Below are 17,931 nucleotides of genomic sequence, written 5' to 3'. Positions count from 1 at the left end.
CAAGTTTTTGTGTGGACTAGGGCTTTCATTTTTCTTGGGTATATAACTAGGAGTGACACATTCGTTCTTGAGTCTCTTCCAACAGTTGAGTATTTTTGGTGAAAGTGGGATCTCAGTTGAAAATCAGTTTCTGGTTGTGGATATGTATGTATATGCCCTGTAATTGTTAAACATACATTTTAATGAAATTTGTTAAGCATTTAAAAGGTATATATACGTCAAGTACCAAATATCGTGTGTGTGTGTGTGTGTGTGTGTCTGTGTGTGTATCTCAGTCTATACTCTTAGGATATTCATATGGTGGTTCTATGAATTGTAAACTTCTGGAAAATGGTATACATTTTACTTCCACCCACCAGTCAAATTTCAGCTACTTAAAATCCATTGAAAGAGAGGAGGGAGAGATGAATAGGTGGAGCGTAGCGGAGTTTTAGGGCAGCGAAGCTACTCTGATACTTTAATAGTAGATACACGTCATTATACCCATGTCCAAACCCGTAGAATGTATGCCAGCAAGGGTGAACGTTGCTGTAAACTGTGGACTCTGGGTGATTATGATGAGCCCATGTAGGCTCATTGATGGTAACATATGTACCACCCACTCCATGGGGGACGTTGATGATGGAGGAGGCTATGCATGTGTGGGGAAGTATGGAAAATCTCTGCACTTTCTGCTCAATTTCACCGTGAATCTAAAACTCCTCTAAAAAATAAAGTCTATTTAAAAACCCATTAAAATATCACAGCAGTTGTGTGTATTTCGAAGGGAATCCTCCACCATTTTGTTTGAACATGACAGATTATGCACCACACAGCAGCCTGGGTTTCGGTGACACTGAGTTTGCCTGTGTATTGGCAGTTCCTCACCTGCTCTGCAAAGCCCTCGGTGACCTGGCCTCTGGCCTCTGTCTCCGCTGCACTTCTCTATTCCTGAGTTTCAATGCTCCATTGCCTTTCCATTCTCTCAACCTGCCTGGCTCATTCCTGCCTCAGGGCCTTTGAACCAGCTGCTTCTTTGACCTGCAATGCCCTTCTTCCATATCCCAGCCCGCATTATTATTAAGTCTTAACTCAAATAGCATCCCCTCACTCCCTAACCACTTGCTCTAAATCAGCCGCGCCAGCCTCGCTCTGATTCTGACTGACTTCTCTCAGTGGCATTTATCACAGGCTTCTTTTATCTGCTTGTGAGCATCATGATGGGAATCCACCTACCTTCCTTGTTCCACCTCTGAACAGGTCTGTCAGATATTAAATTAATGTTGGTGGAATGCATGGCCAAGTTGCTTTTCTCCCCCAGAAATTCTGGTACCTGTTAGAGCCAGTGTTCTCCCATGACTCCTGCAGGGAGGGCAGTATCATAGAACTCATCATTTCACCCTCACCCCCAGAAAACCAGCAAAACATAACAAAGCATCATTCTTATTTAATAACTCTCACTTTCTCTGCCTTTTAGAGCTATCATCCCCTGCCCCCCTCCCCCACTCTTCGCAGAAAGGATCTGCTACGAGACTGAATGTGTTCACTGCTTCGAGGACCAGGGACCACGGTGGGATTTGCTGTGCTGCCATCTGCAAACAGTAGGTTGGGTGCTTCCTGGTGCTAGATCGTAAGTGTGATTTGCGTCCGCTGAAGGTTGGTTGCCTACCAGTTGTCCTGCAACTTCTCGGCTATCTTCTCTTTTCTAGTTAAGACATTTGGAAAATGCCTTAACTCTGAGAATTTCTATTTTATCCTCAAGAGAGTCTTAGATTTCAAGCTGTTTCAGGTGAGTGGATGTTTCCTTACTTGTTGGATTGTTGTCTTAAGTGACAGCAAGAGAAATAGAGGTGACACCAAAACTTCCCAACCTCTTTGTGTGACTGCCAAAATACGGCACTCAGTAACTGCCTCAACTGTGCATTAAGAAAAATTAGTGGCACTAAAAATCTTCAAAGAAACATTGGTCAGCTGTGCACCTGTTCAACAACATTACTGAAATGATTACTAGCAAAGTTATTCTGTTTCTGTGCTTTTTAAACTAAGGTCAAAGAGATGTGGTAGTTATACCCATTCTCTGCCCACTGAGGAGGAAGGAAGTTTTCGCGTTCATGATTGACATTGTGCAACTCAACTCACTGTCTAAACTAATTTGAATTTAGTTCCTAGGATAACTTTACTCTTGAAAATATAAATAGGAGTTGCATTTTTAATGCACAAGATTTTCTTTTTCTTCTCTATAGATAGGGCACCTTAGGAGCGGGGCTCAGTTGGCTCTTATGATAGCCATTCTTCTTCATCATTACTAGTTAATGTGGTGTTTGCCTAAAAAGTCTTCAGCCCAAAGATGGACCCCAGGGCCATGTAATCCCAAGTTAATTAAAAATAAATTTTTAGGAATATTTAAGAGTCACTGTTCAGCACAGCATTCCATAGGCGTATTTGTTTGTCTTCTGTAAAATTCAAAATAATTCTAAGAATGTTGCTAGGATTAGAATGCCCATATGGGCCAATACTAGGAATGACAGCTATTTCTGAATATTTGACCGCAGTGATATCTCTCCCTTTGTCTGATAGTGTCTGTCCCATGGAAGCTGGGTAAAGAAAAGAATTCATGTATTCAACAGATACTTACTGAACAATTTCTGTGGGCCAGGCGCTCATTTCAGTGTTGCGAATGAGGCAGTGAACAAAGCAAAATTCCTGCTTTCGTGGAGCTTTTAAAAAGCTCCCAAATAGGGCTTCCATGGTGGCACAGTGGTTGAGAATCCGCCTGCCAATGCAGAGGACGCGGGTTTGAGCCCTGGTCTGGGAAGATCCCACATACCGCAGAGCACCTAAGCCTGTGAGCCACAACTACTGAAGCCCGCGCGCCTAGAGCTCGTGCTCCGCAACAAGAGAAGCCACCACAATGAGAAGCCCGTGCACCGCAACAAAGAGTAGCCCCCGCCCGCCGCAACTAGAGAAAAGCCTGTGCGCAGCAACAGAGACCCAACCCAGCCATAAATAAATAAATAAGAAAAGCCCCCAAATATCCTCAGCAAGCCGATGGGAGAAGGGAGGCGCAGATAACTTGACTCGCTCTCAGGTGTCCTGGGAAAAGCTCCTTCTAGATGGCAGACAGGCACAGATGAAAAGGAGAGAGTTGGAACCTGATTTGGAAAATAAGATAAAGCAATCTTAATGCTCTAGTTTAATCACTGCAAAATAGAGAAGCTTGTTAAAACAATAAACAAAAATCAGGTGCCAGGGTGTTGTGACCTAGGCTTAGAAAAGAAGGATTACTTTTCAAGGATAGCATTTTACTTCATGTTTTTCAGGTTCACAGATTCTGCCCAAATTCTGCCTCCACCACCCCCTCCCAGCCTCAGCTATCAGTGCCTAATGCAGCCTTCCAGAGTATCTCTGTGCACAAATATGAATTCATATTTGCCCCCTTCATAAAGTAAAAGATAGCAAACTATACTTTTGAACAATGTATTTTTTTCTCCTGATATATGTAGGAGGGTTTAACAAATCAGTACAAAGAGAGCGTCCTCATTCTTTTTTTTTTCTTCTCTCAACAGTCACAGAGTGGTCCATTGTATGGATGTACCACAATTTAAATAGTGACCTATTGATGCACATTTGGGTTGTAGCCAATCCTTGCTCTTAAACAATGCTGCAATAAATAACTTTGTGTGTAGGTTATTCTGCATGTACACAATTATATGTGTATAAATTTGCAAAGTAGAATTGCCAGTCATAAAGGATGTGTATAATTTTGATAGCTGTCTTGTCAGATTGCCTCCCAGAGGGGATTTATCTTATTCTCACTCCCTGCTAGAAACTTGTGAGACTAGCTGTCATTTGGGTCGGGATTTTTCACCAATCTGATAAGTTAAATGGTTTCTCACAGTTTCAGTGTAGGAATACTATTCATTCAGAATTTTCAATGGCATTTTTAAGAAGAAAGTGCCCAGAAAAGTAAACAGGACTAGAATTCAGCTCTTTTTATTATGCAAAAAAAAAGGACACTGAAGGCCATCTTAGCTCTTCTACTATGTAAGTTAAGACAATGTCCACGTTAAAAATGCTGCATTTTAAATCCTGAAAATATACAGGGTAAAAGTGCTTCTTAGGCTCTTGATGTACCTAGGTGACCTGCTAAGAGTAAGACCTTTCTCCTGTAGTTTGGTCCTCCTGTATGGTAGCTAATTGAAATAGAGCAGTGTACAAAAATGAGTTAACACAGCAGGTCTGAGACTGCGCTCCTTAGAAACACCCACTTGCAAGGTTGGCCCTTGACTGGTGGTACCTGGTAACTTAGATTTGAGGAGGGTTCCCACCATTTCCTGGTAAGAATGGCTCACTGTGCCTGGACTGTTTGTGCAAACAGTATGGTTTCTGTTGAATGCCTGCTTGCATTCCGGGAATGTAGAATTTAGGTACATGTCTAGCAGAAGGCTCCTATGTGACCAGCCCTAATAAAAACCCCAGACACAGAGTCACTAATGAGCTTCTCTGGGAGACGATATTTCACAGGTGTTGTCACAACTTCTTGGGGAAATTAAGCACCACCTGTGTGATTCCACTGGGAAAGGACTCTTGGAAGCTTGCTCTGGTCTCCTCTGGACTTTACCCCATGTACCTTTTTCCTTTGCTGATTTGCTTTGTATCCCTCTGCTGTAAAAATAGCCATGAGTACAACTGTATACTGGGTCCTTTGAGTCCTCCTAGTAAATCATCAAACCGGGAGTGGTCTTGGGGACCCTGACCCAGTCAGCTTGCCAAGACTTTAATATTCTCTCTGTCTATATTGGTATTAGTGGTGAGCGACACATATTTTTAGCATGCAATTAATTGACCTTTGACATTGTATCTTGACTTGTAGTCTGTGTTCTATTGTAAAATGTGCTTCAGAGTTCTAACTGTGATTTACATCTAACAAGTGGAGGCAACAAGACGGCGGCTGGATATTGGAGAGTTTTTTTTTTTTTAATATAAATTTATTTATTTATTTTTGGCTGCGATGGATCTTTGTTGCTGTGCGCAGGCTTTCTAGTTGTGGTGAGCGGCAGCCACTCTTCGTTGTGGTGCGCAGGCTTCTCATTGCAGTGGCTTCTCTTGTTGCAGAGCACGGGCTCTAGGCATGCGGGCTTCAGTAGTTGCAGCACGTGGACTCAGTAGTTGTGGCTCGTGGGCCCTAGAGTGCGCGGGCTCAGTAGTCGTGGCGCACGGGCTTAGTTGCTTTGTGGCATATGAGATCTTCCCGGACCAGGGATTGGACCCATGTCCCCTGCATTGGCAGGCAGATTCTTGACCACTGTGCCACCAGGGAAGTCCCATATTGGAGAGTTTTATGTTGAGTGGTGAATCCACAATTGATTCTTCGGTCTTCCCAGTGTCTATACTTAGGCTTAAAAACTTCTTGATTTGGGGCTTTCCCTGGTGGTGCAGTGGTTGAGAGTCCGCCTGCCGATGCAGCGGACACAGGTTCGTGCTCCGGTCCGGGAAGATCCCACATGCCGCAGGGAACAACTTCTTGCTTTAATTTTCTATAATTTGATTATTAGGTAAATGAATTTATTCATATTCTTCTGGATTCATAGCCACAGAATTTTAGCTAGACAGACTGATTTCTAAGTATGCTCTGATTTTAAAGCTTAACTGCAAACCAATAGTTCTGGAAACATCACTTAGCATATCAGATCTTTGTCCAAATAGGACATAAGGTCTAAAGATTGAAGTAAAGCTTATTTTTGCATAATTGTATTATATTAGCATCCCGTTTTAAATTTTTCAAATGGAAAACTGATAAAAGTGTTAAACATAAAGATTTATTTCTTTAAGCTGCTTTTTTTTTTTTTTTTTTTTTTTTCCGTACATGGGCCTCTCACTGTTGTGGTCTCTCCCGTTGCGGAGCACAGGCTCGCAACACGCAGGCTCAGCGACCATGGCTCATAGGCGCAGCCGCTCCGCGGCATGTGGGATCTTCCCAGACCAGGGCATGAACTCATGTCCCCTGCATCGGCAGGCGGACTCTCAACCACTGCGCCACCAGGGAAGCCCTAAGCTGCCTTTTAAAAAAGAAATTAGATGGCTTCTGAAGAGAAGTGTTTGTATGGTTTAAAAATACTACATGTAGTCCAGAGCAGTGGTTCTTCATGCTTACGGTTGACGGGTGTATTTTTGTTGATAATAACCAAGATTGAATGACATTGTGACAGCCATTGTTGTTAGTGTTTTACATATAGAACCTCATTTAACTTTGTGAGGTAGCTATTATTAACTCCAGTTTGAGACAGAAAGGGTTTAAGCAATTTGCCCAAAGTTAAGTGATTGGCTGGCCAGAACATGGTAGGACTAGAATTTTAATTTAGGTCATCTTTCTCTATAGGCTGAGCTCTTAGCCACTCTGCTTTCCTGGGTCTCATGGTAGCATCTCACTGGTGCTACAGAAAATTGGTTCTTCGAAGACCCTTATACATTTATCCTTGGGTATAGGGATGATCTGGTAATTTTCTGCTGAGAGTAAGAAATGTTCATCTTCTTAGTTTCTAAGTGTCGGAAATCATATGTGGGATCCTTCCAAAACACAAAACGCTCCTTGATCCCATTATCCTGGAGGCAAAATCCAAGTATCATAACAAGGCCTTACCAACCTCTTCATAAGCCAACCTTTCCGCATTTCAGCCAAGCTGACTTTCCTTTTGTTCCCATACACACAAACCACATTCTGCTTTGCTCCTTAAGGCCTTTGCTCGTGCTATTCCTTCTGCCTTAAATAACCCCACCTGTACCTTGCCTGACTTTTCTTCATCCTTCAGATCTGAATTGAAAAGTCCTTCTTCCAGGAAGCCTTCCCTGACTTTCCTGAACTGAGGGGCATGTGTTCCCCTGTAGCATCTTAATTTTACTATCCAAACATTTATCTCCTCGTGTTGTAGTTATTTGTTTCCCCAACTAGACACAAGCTGTGTGAGGGCAGGGACTAGGTTTGTCTGGTTTACTTGGTCATAACAGGCACTCAGATAGCAGACATTCAAATACCTAAATGAAGGTTAAATAAGGTTTTGAAAGATGAGGCAGAATTAGCAATTTAGGGACTTCCCTGGTGGTGCAGTGGTTAAGAATCCGCCTGCCAATGCAGGGGACACAGGTTCGAGCCCTGGTCTAAGAAGATCCCACATGCCGCGGAGCAACTAAGCCCACCATGCGCTACAACTATTGAGCCTGTGCTCTAGAGCCCGTGAGCCAAACTACTGAGCCCGCGCGCCACAACCATTGAAGCCCGTGTGCCTGGAGCCCGTGCTCCACAACAAGAGGAGCCACCTCAATGAGAAGCCTGCGCACTGCAACGAAAAGTAGCCCCCGCTCGCCACAACTAGAGAAAGCCCATGCGCAGCAACAAAGACCCAACACAGCCAACAACAACAACAAAAAATTAGCAATTTAGCTTTCGGAGTACACAAATGCAATAAACTGTGGTGGTGTCATAGATGAAGCTCTACTCCCATTAATTATCCGAATTCTTCAGTTATAGCATGGGAACGAACATTCTTTTGTTACTGAAGCTCGCATTAAGCAGGTAGTCAGCAACAACTTCATGAGCTTAAATACTAAGCTTTCTGCTGGTAGTTTCGTTTCCCAAGTCTAAACTGCATTTTGGGAATCTGAAGAACGAAGCTCTGTATCCCCAGTTATATGCATGAGCCTAAACATCTCATAGGGCTGCAGCAGGTCCACTCGTGAGCTCTGAACCCCAAATTGGGAGAATCTGCTTACACATGGTTAAGGACTTAACGATACTTTGGAGAGCGATTCACCCCGCATGTTGCTTGCCAGCAGTAATTGTAACCTGCAGTTATCCAGTTGTAGATCATGAGAGTACCCATTTCTTAAATCTGCTATGGAATTTGTCTGGTGGACTTCAAGAAATTTTTAGACATGGAAACAAATTTTTCCCTAAAAATACCTTTCAAAAAGAAAATGTTTTGGAGAAGATGAAGTTTTAACATATATTTAAGATGAAAATCTTTGCTAAGTAAACTTATACACCCCTTTGTCAAGAACAAAATAAAACATCTATTATTCATTATACTTTTAATAGTACTTGAAGATATCAGGCATACTGAAACCCCTGTTTAGGATGAATATTATTTGATGAAGGGAAGAAGAAAACTTTCTAAATTATATTTGTCCCCTTCAGTCCATTAGCATTAAATAAATTTAGGATTCAGGACTTTCCCACTAAGATTAGAGGTAACATTTAGGCACATGCTTACAATCTTACTTTCTGTGTCCATAGCTCACATGGCTGGAAAGGACCAGACAAAAAAGCAACATAGTATCTAGTATGTGTACATGTGTGTGGCTTTTTTAAAACCACTTTCCCCCTTTGAATATTTAATGCATAGAAATGATTAGTAAGAATGGTAAATCCATAAAATCTTAGGGAACTAGTAGTAACTGGTGGAAGAAATTACATACGATGCAAACCCAGAGTGTTTTATTCTAGATTTTTGGCTTCTAGAGTGACCTAGGCATGCGTGCTACTTTATGTTTAAAGACAAAACTCAGCAAGGTGACCTTAGGCTGCCAGTGACATTTATTTATTTACTTATTTTTGGCTGCGTTGGGTCTTCGTTGCTGCATGCGGGCTTTCTCTAGTTGCGGTGAGCGGGGGCTACTCTTCCTTGCAGTGCACGGGCTTCTCATTGCGGTGGCTTCTCTTGTTGCGGAGCACGGGCTCTAGGCGCACAGGCTTCAGTAGTTGTAGCTCGCGGGCTCTAGAGCGTAGGCTCAGTAGTTGTGGCACACGGGCTTAGTCGCTCCGCGGCATGTGGGATCTTCCCAGACCAGGGCTCGAACCTGTGTCCCCTGCATTGACAGGCAGATTTTTAACCACTGCACCACTAGGGAAGCCCTGACATTTATTTATATTCACAGTGGTGTTTGAGGGTGAACCCCTTCAATTCTGAAGCTACTTGTATTATGGTATCAATTCAGGTAAAAAGACAGGTATATGTAAAGGTGTAATACTTTTTCTGGCCTGAAATATGGCCCACCAAATGAGTCAACCCTCTGGTTGACTGAAAAAAATTCCTTCTTTGACTGTGAGGTCAGAATTAGTGACTCAGGGCTGTTCAGGAATATATAAACTATGAATTCATGAGAGAATTAATTCTTATAGGGATGGCAAGTAACTTCCATGACAGCCTATAATTCCAATTCACTTTTATATGTAAGAATCCTGTAATTGCTTTTTGTGTTAAAGCTCTTCTTCAGAACGCAATAGAAAAAATAATGTAGCCTGTATTTCAGCTACAAGAGATCTGTAGATTCTGTGCACAGCATAGTGGCATTTGAATTCCCTGACTTGAAAAGAATTGAAGGAGCCTCTGCTCCCAGTGACATGGAAAAGAACAGTGTCAAGGTTAAGCATGAAACCCACCGTCTAGTGCTGGGAGGAGTTCGCACCGAATAAATATCTGTCCTGCATCTGACTGTACCTGTGCCTGAGTCACTTTCCTCCTGCCAAACACAAACAGGTTACTAGGCAACAGGAGTGATTCAGACACTCTAAACATGTCACCACAGTGAAATGTCCATCTGCAAGATTTCCAGGAAATGCCCTTCTTGTAAGTCACTGGGGAGGTAGATAAACATTCACACAGGCACCGAAGGCATCAGATGACCCAGAGCTATAGTAGCTGTGTGTTAAATTGTAGGGCCAGCTAATATCTGGAAGGAAGTCATCTCTCAGGGCAAACACAGACTGTTATCTGCATGGTAACTGTGGGAAGGAAACATGGAGGAGAAAAAGGTGTAATCTCTCCCCAGAAGGACTCATGGGGAAGGAAATCCATTGCTCTTGGGGTGGGAGGGGGGAATAAAAAGCACATTCCAGATTGTTAAAGTAGACCAAGATTTCAGAAAACCTAGCAGAGTGGCTAAGATTGCCTGGGTTCAAATCCCACCTTTGACCACTTGCTGGATTTCTGGGTTTCACTTCCTCATGCCTCACATGGAGGTGGTAATGGTACCTACTCTGTAAGGTGGTTGTACGTATTAACATGTTGATGTTGGAGAAGCTCCAATGCCTGGTATCATAAGCTCTGGGGAAGTGTAATCACGTCCTCCATCCTCCAGGCATCTCCCTAATTAAGGGGTGGGGGCAGAATTGTGTAGGAATGAAGGAAAACCCAAAAATAGGTGAGAACTTTTCAGGGATTTATCTATTCTTTTTATCATTTTGAGAACTGCAATTATAGAAATTACAGCATCTTTTAAGAAACGTCTCCAAGGGTTTTCAGCATTACATACTTTGAAAATTATTTATATATTGATAAAGTACATCAGGATTATGCAGGGGGAGGAGGATATAATCATGGAGATTGCTTGGGGGCTTCCAGGGTATCAGTAATATTCTGAAACCATGTATGGGTTTTTGCTTTACTATTTTTTATACTTGATGTTTTATCCCCCTCTTTATATAAGATGTATTATAATTAAAAATGCAGTCACCCAAAGTAAAGCACTCTTAAGTTGGGTGAGATTTGGGGGTCTTGTATCCCATATGGAAATTATAATTATGCAGATCCATTATTGACTCCTTTAGAAAAAGAAAGGTGCTGGTGGTATTTTGGAAACGGGTGAGATAGAGCTGGAGTCTTTCAGTGTGTGAACTGACACGTTCATTCACAGCCATTCTAGTGCCTCTGAACGCCAGGCCCTTGGCTGGTGGCCACATTGACACAAATCAGACGCGGACTGTCCTTGCACCTTCTAACCCAGCAGAGGAGATACCCTGTGTAGGCTGCAAACTACAAACCGTAGGCTAGACTAAAGAAATGGGAGGAGCATAGGTAAGGGGAGAAAGGCATGGCATTGAATCCCAGTCTGATCTTTTAAGAGTTCTCACTTCCCTTGAATTTATTTTTTGAAGGGAAAGCAGAACATTAGCAGATTGGATTGAGAATATGTTGCTGCACGTTGGGCTGGGCTTAGTGGCACGGCAGTGCTGCGGTGACCTGAGAGAGTTGTGAGATTAGGAACTGTTTTTCCTCCTGAATTTGTAGAGTCTGGTTCTATCAGGTGGGGATGCATCCCAGGGAGGGATCCACTGTAAAGTCAAGTGAAAGAAGGGGGTTAGAGAAGTGCCTCTCAGGGTTGTCTCAAGAGCTCAACATAGTAGTCCATGGTGTAGCACTAGTACCTGACACCATTTTATTCAATAACCATACAGATTTCTTTATTACCGAATTAGCAGCCAAATGACTTAAGGTTAACTTTTAACTTAGACAAATCCATTTAACTCTAAAATTTCTCACTTTCCCTAAAGCCACAATGTAAAGTGCTTCATTCACTGAATTTAGCATTGAAGGTAGCATTGTTTTATATTGAGTCTTATACCTTGAATAACTTTCTGAGTGTAGAATATTAATTTTGGGGAAATACTTCTTTTTTTTTTGGCCACTCCGCACGGCATGTGGGATCTTAGTTCCCCAACCAGGGATTGAGTCCGTGCCCCTTGCATTGGAAGCATGGAGTCCTAACCACTGGACCGCCAGGGAATTCCCAGGGAATGCTTTTAAGTTTGACTTGTTTTATAAAGAACCTAGAGTTTTCCCATTAATTAATTAATTATTCAATAATTAATTATTGAAGATAATTGGTATACAGTAATTTATATAAGTTACAAGTGTGTAATATAGTGATTCACAATTTTTAAAGGTTATACAACATTTATAGTTATTATAAAACATTGGCTATAGTCCCTCTGTAGTACAGTATATCCTTGTAGCTTATTTTATAGGTAATAGTTTGTACCTCCCATTAATTTAGATTCTCAATCTTTCATCAGGAATCTTTATGCTATTTGATGGAAAACTGTATTAACCATTATTCATAAAAGCTTACTGAACCAACATAACTTATTTTCAGGAACACAAGAAGCCATAAATAATGCCTCAAATGATTCAGATGAACTTTGATGGAGTTCACTTAACTTTATTTGTTGCAAAAATGTTTGCAGTAGGAATTTGTTATTTTAAATAATGAAGTTCTAACACATGATCGGCTGCTTTTCTAAAGTTATTTGTTCCTCTGCGTGTGTGTGTATGTGTGTGTGTGTGAGAGAGAGATGTGTGATATTAAAAGTGGAATAGTCTGCTACCCAGAAAAAAAAATTAATCTAGGATTGCTAATCCTAATTACCAGAGAAATCTAGTCTTATTTGACTCTGTAAATTGTCTGCCTTTAATCATTAATGCTAGTAGAATAGGTAGTTTAACTCTTCAAATCAAGATATACAGTTTCCAGTTACTTGGAACATTTTTACTTCTTAATTTTTAATATTTCATAAAAGGCCTTTTAAAATATAGTTTATACTAATTTGTATTATTTCCTAATTTTGAATCTGCATCCACATAGTGGTCAGTTGGTATAATAAAGAATAGTACTTGATTCTTTTATACCCTTTGGTGTTGGTCCTGAGCTGACTCAATAACTTTCTATTTACCTTGCATCTAATTAACCACTTCTTATTCTATGGGATAGGACCTTTCACTTCAACCTTATGAAATTATTTTCTTCAGTTTTAATGTCTTATTTCTTCTCTATTTAATTAACCTGAGGTCAGAAGCTCTTTGTTAAAATTTTATTTAATTGGCTTCAATCATGGTAGGAAAGGGGTTCTGCATCAGGCCCCCCACAAAAGTCTTCTTACTCCATACAGATGCCCAAATAGTGGATGGAACCTAATGGGTGATTCTTCCATGAATTTATTTCCCTTTTCATGTGGTCTCTTCTGACAGGATGACTTCTGACATTGAGAAATAAAGACATAAGCTAACAATTTTAAAATTGTAATGTGCCAATGGCCAATCATTTAACAGAGTCCCCTATTTGAGAATGTGAGACAGGTAAGGCAGAAGAAACTGAGGACCAAGGGGATCGCTTTAATTCTCATCAAGTAGTAGAGTCAGGGTTAGAACCCAGATCTTAGGATTCTAAGATGTTACCGTACATGGTTGACCTGTACTTATTTTTTTTCTGGTATTAGCAAGGGCATATCTTAGGCGCCATGGTTATTGAGTGAACTTTTGTTGTTCATTGTTTTAATAAACTCATGTGGACCTGTTACGCATAAATTACCTGCATCAAGCTAATTAAAATGCCAGAACGTTTTAAACCTTTGAGAGGATCGATGTCTCACCCACAGGACCAGTCTCGTGGTGCTCTGAGCACTAAGAGGAAATACCTAGGCCCTCTGGTGGTTAGTCCACTCTTTGTCAGTAAGGTGCCTTACTCTACTTCTTTTCTTTCTGTGAGAAATGAGATTTTTGTTTGCTTTCTTTAACCCTCTTTGGTGGAATCATCAAAAATACAATAATCAATTGACTTCACAGTGTGAATTAGATTTGTGAAAGCCCCAGAGAAATCTTCTCGTCTACCTAGCTATTAGGCATGGCCTTATTTTTGTAGATAAGGGAAAGCTACCAGAGTGGTCAACCAACATTTCCAAGAAAACTTTCTGACAGTTGATCTTCAAATATAGGTTTCTGATTGCACTTTGGTGAAAATCTATGCAGGGAAAGCCTGTTTATTTAGCCAGTTATCTGTTGAAGTACACTAATGTCCTTGATGAGTGCATTTTTGTTTTTAGAGTTGGTGCCACTTTTAGAATAAAATGAAGCGATTATCTGCTCCAGTAACAATAGGATTCTGAGCTTTTTTAAGAGTTAGCGTCTTCTTTTGCCACTAGCTCTTTTGTCCCTGTCGCTACCACACCCAGATATTTGCCAAATATCAAATTCACATTTGAAAGCTTCATGATTATTAAATATAATGTTTATGTGATTCTGTGGATTTTCTTATTACTGAAATCTTTGCACTGATGTCTGATTTGCCTCTCTAGAACACCATTTATAAGAGGTTTGTATAATAATTGTGCATGAATATATAGTCAAAAGGCAAAGTAACAAATGGTGACCGTACCATGAAAATGTCAGACACAAAGCACCCCAGAGGGGAAGGTTGGTTTCTATCTAACAAGCAGGAAGTTATAAATTGGCATTTGTCTTTCAACGGGGACACTAGGTTTTGTAACCTCTCTGGGCAGTGAGTGCTGTGTTTGACAATTCATTTCTGAGTCCAGGAGTTGTAGCAAGAAAGGTTGTTTGGAGGAAGTGACATCTAAGCTGGAACCTGAAGCATGAGAGGCAGGTGAGCAAGCAGGAGGGTAGGGGCGAGAGGAGGTTCGGGCTGCTGAAAAATTATATGGAAAGGCCTGGTAAGAGGAGATATTGCATGTGAAGGGAACAGAACTTAAGCAGTTATGTCTGGAAACACAGGATTTAGGGAAAGGAAAAAAAGAAAAGAAACGACTCACAAACTGAGCCTGAAAAGGAGGGCAGAGGCCAGATTATGAAGGTCCTTGTAAGCAGTGTCACCCGTCAGAAGGACACACCAGCATCTTAGAAGCAGCCTGGGGAAAAAAGATAATTGGGGAAAGGTGATCTGACCAGATATTTGTCATTAAGGAAAGAAAGTTTATTTTGTTTACCTATAACGGCATTAGTGTTCTGTTATTTTTGCTTTTGTTTTTGTTTTTTTAAAGAGAGCCTTGAAGAGGCATACTGAAATATTTACAAGTGAAATGATGTTTGGGATTGTTTTCCAAAAAACCCAGGGTAGGGGATAGATGAAATACATTTCCCATGATGATCATTGTAGCTGGTGAGGTTTGCTGTATACTATTCTCTCTACTTTCAATACAACATTTGAAATTTTCTATTATAAGGTGTTTTGTTTTTGTTTGTTTTTTGTTGTTTTTTAAGTCAAAATAAGCAATGGACTTTTGGCCATAGGGAGCCATCTAAGGGCTTTAAGGAAGCCAGTAAAGCAGGAAATGGACTGGGAACAAAACCAGAGAGGGAGGGAGTGCTGCATTAAGTACTTGCTCAGTCCTTTTCCCACAGTGACTGTGGCGCTTCAGTTTCTCCTTGTGCAAGATTCATAACTTCAGGTCTTCTTAGTGACCTGTTCTCTATTATCCACTTCTTCTTAATACTTTCACTTTGTATTCAGTAGTCCAAAATACTAGTAGTACCCGATACTCCTAGTACTACATCAGCTTTCTTTTTATTAAAAAAAAATTTTAATGTATCTTTTTGGTGGATGGATTTAATCCATTAAAAATTTGTTGTAGCTATTGATATGTTTGGACTAATTCACGCCCTCTGTAAGGAAGGGTGTTTGTGAGCTGAACTAAGCTAGAGAGAGCAGAGTTAGGTGGATAGTTGGAAGATTAAAATGCACAGGACCTGGGGTGATTGGCAGGGCAGCAGAGGAGGGGGTTTGAAGCCCAGATGATAACTAAGGTTTTATTTACCCTACAAATAACCCCCCCCAATGGAATTCCTTCATTTCCTTTAAAGATACCCCCCATCAACCCATCATCCTTTTTGACGTTCTGAAGAAGTACCTCTAAAGTATATAAACATGTTAACCAGAATGTCATTTTTCGTCTTGTTCAGTACAAGCCTTGGAAACGGGCTCGCAATCTTCTAATAACTTTATTGCTGCGGATTAAGCTACAGAAGAAAAAAACGAAAACAAAAAACGAGAAAGTGAAAAACTTCTAGGCTGTTACTTTGTTTCAATTTATTTTAAATATAGGTTTTTGATAACTTTTTTTTCAAAAACAATTTCAAGTGAGTATTTATAGTCAAATACTTTTATTTATATAGAGTCATCAATGAAAATTACATTTAATGGAAATAAGATTAAATATGGAATTACACCTTTTAGCTTCCTGATACTAACTGAGCATTCAGTTTATAGCGTTTCCCGACTACCTCTTGGCATGAGGTTGAGGTTTAGAGACAGTGCTTTTAATCATCCTGTGTTTTTCTAAACCTGCTTCACTCTGTAGAAAACAGTCTGACCATAGTTTACTCCCAAGGATAGACCAGTGCTAAACCTAATAGAATGATTTTCTATTCATTACTGATTAGTGGAACTTGGCATTTTAAAAAGCTGTTTAAAAAAAAAAAAGCTATTCTAGTTTTTAAAATTTTTGTTTTCAGTTTTCATCTATATACCCTAGACTTTTAAAGTTTCTAAGACATATATATATGTTTCCCTCCCCACCCTCCCCTTTTATGTTCATTATTTGAATTTTCTTTTTACTTTTACTTCTATCAGGTACCTGGTTTTACTAAACTTCAAATGCTATTTCAGGCTCTTCTCTAATTTGTAAAAGTTGTTTTTATTGCTCATTGGTCTTTTTAAGTGACTTCTGGGTGGAAGGGGGAGGGTGGGAGTTACTTAATCAAAAACCTCTTGAGGATAGGAGCCAGCCTTCTCTTCAGCTTACCTTCCTGAGCACTTAGAGCCGAATTCCACACAGAATGGAAGGCCAGAAATAGTTCTCCTGGTTGGCCCGCCATTCATTTGCCTCACCTTCCAGGCTTTCAGCAGTGTCGCAACATTTGCTATGTATTTAACCTTTGAGTATTGCTTATCTTGAGTTTGGTCGCTCTGTTTCATTAAACAGCTTTTTAAGTTTTCTATATCTGTAGTTTCTATCCTACCTATTTAAGATAAAATAAAATTTCTGCATCGAAAGTCAAATTGAGTTCTGAATCCTTATTAGATATTTGATAGCTTCAGCTCTTCTGTCCCCACATAATATCTTTCTTTTTATTCTTCCTGTGTTTATATAATAATATTGCATCTTGAACCTTTTCTTAAATCCTCATGTGGGTTAAACATTTCTTAGAAGATGCCCTGGGGTGATCAATTTTTTTAAAAGTCAATTATGACTTCTAAAAAAACAGAATAGAGGGCTTCCCTGGTGGCTCAGTGGTTGAGAGTCCGCCTGCTGATGCAGGGGACATGGGTTCGTGCCCCGGTCCGGGAAGATCCCACATGCCGCGGAGCGGCTGGGCCCGTGAGCCATGGCCGCTGAGCCTGTGCGTCCGGAGCCTGTGCTCCGCAACGGGAGAGGCCACAGCGGTGAGAGGCCCGCGTACCGCAAAAAATAAAAAACAGAATGGAATTAGAATACTGTAAACATGCATACATTATTTCAATCTATTAGAAATGGAAAGGACTCAAAAGCAAAAATCCACAACTGAGTATGGGAGCATTTTCGGTGGAATTCCTTTTTAGTTTTAAAAAGTTGTATTTGTGGGACTTCCCTGGTGGTCCAGTGGCTAGACTTCATGCTCCCAATGCAGGGGGCCTGGGTTCGATCCCTGGTCAGGGAACTAGATCCCACATGTCACAACTAAGAGTTCGCATGCTGCAACTAAAAGGTCCAGCATGCTGCAACTAAGACCGGGAGCAGCCAAATAAATATTTTTTAAAAAGTTATACTTGTGCAGGTTTCTAGAAGCTATTTATTGTAATTGGGTCTCAGCAGGTTGGAACTTAGATGTTCTTGATGATCTTTTGACTTGATGGTGTACTGATTTTTTTTTTTCTGATAACGAGTATTCATTTAAAAATTTTAAATTGAATGTTGCCTCATAAGCCTGGTGATCTAACTTTGAATAACCCTCCTGATTTATTTTTCTTCATAGCACTATATATATTTTTTTAAATAAATTTATTTATTTATTTTGGCTGTCTTGGGTCTTTGTTGCTGTATGCGGGCTTTCTCTAGTTGGCGACTAGTGGGGGCTACTCTTTGTTGCAGTGCACGGGCTTCTCATTGTGGTGGCTTCTTTTGTTGTGGAGCACAGGCTCTAGGTGCTCTGGCTTCAGTAGTTGTGGCACGCGGGCTCCGTAGTTGTGGCTCGCGGGCTCTAGAGCGCAGGCTCAGTAGTTGTGGCTCACAGACATAGTTGCTCCGTGGCATGTGGGATCTTCCCAACCCAGACCAGGTCTCAAACCCATGTCCCCTGCATTGGCAGGCGGATTCTTAACCACTGCGCCACCAGGGAAGCCCCAAAACGC

At 40.8% G+C, this 17,931-nt stretch overlaps 1 protein-coding gene across 3 annotated transcripts in view; it reads left to right on the top strand.

Annotated features, from left to right (window-relative positions):
- The window catches only part of SGMS2 (sphingomyelin synthase 2), a 113,323-nt gene that overhangs the window by 35,216 nt on the left and 60,176 nt on the right, over positions 1–17,931 (top strand). Inside the window, exon 2 of one of the 3 annotated variants that reach the window (XM_022567092.3) lies at positions 1,457–1,580. The gene's annotated coding sequence lies outside the window, so the exon portion shown is untranslated. Of the gene's footprint in view, positions 1–1,456; positions 15,681–17,931 lie in introns of all 3 variants that reach the window. The other 2 variants (XM_089911592.1, XM_089911591.1) reach the window with 2 other exon arrangements.

The sequence above is a fragment of the Delphinapterus leucas genome, chromosome 5 (genome assembly GCF_059928025.1).
Source record: "Delphinapterus leucas isolate spDelLeu-1000000601 "Yukka" chromosome 5, BTC_Dleu_Yukka2, whole genome shotgun sequence".
Taxonomy (NCBI): domain Eukaryota; kingdom Metazoa; phylum Chordata; class Mammalia; order Artiodactyla; family Monodontidae; genus Delphinapterus; species Delphinapterus leucas.
The sequence above is the reverse complement of the archived record's forward strand: the minus strand, read 5'-3'. Positions and strand labels throughout refer to the sequence as shown.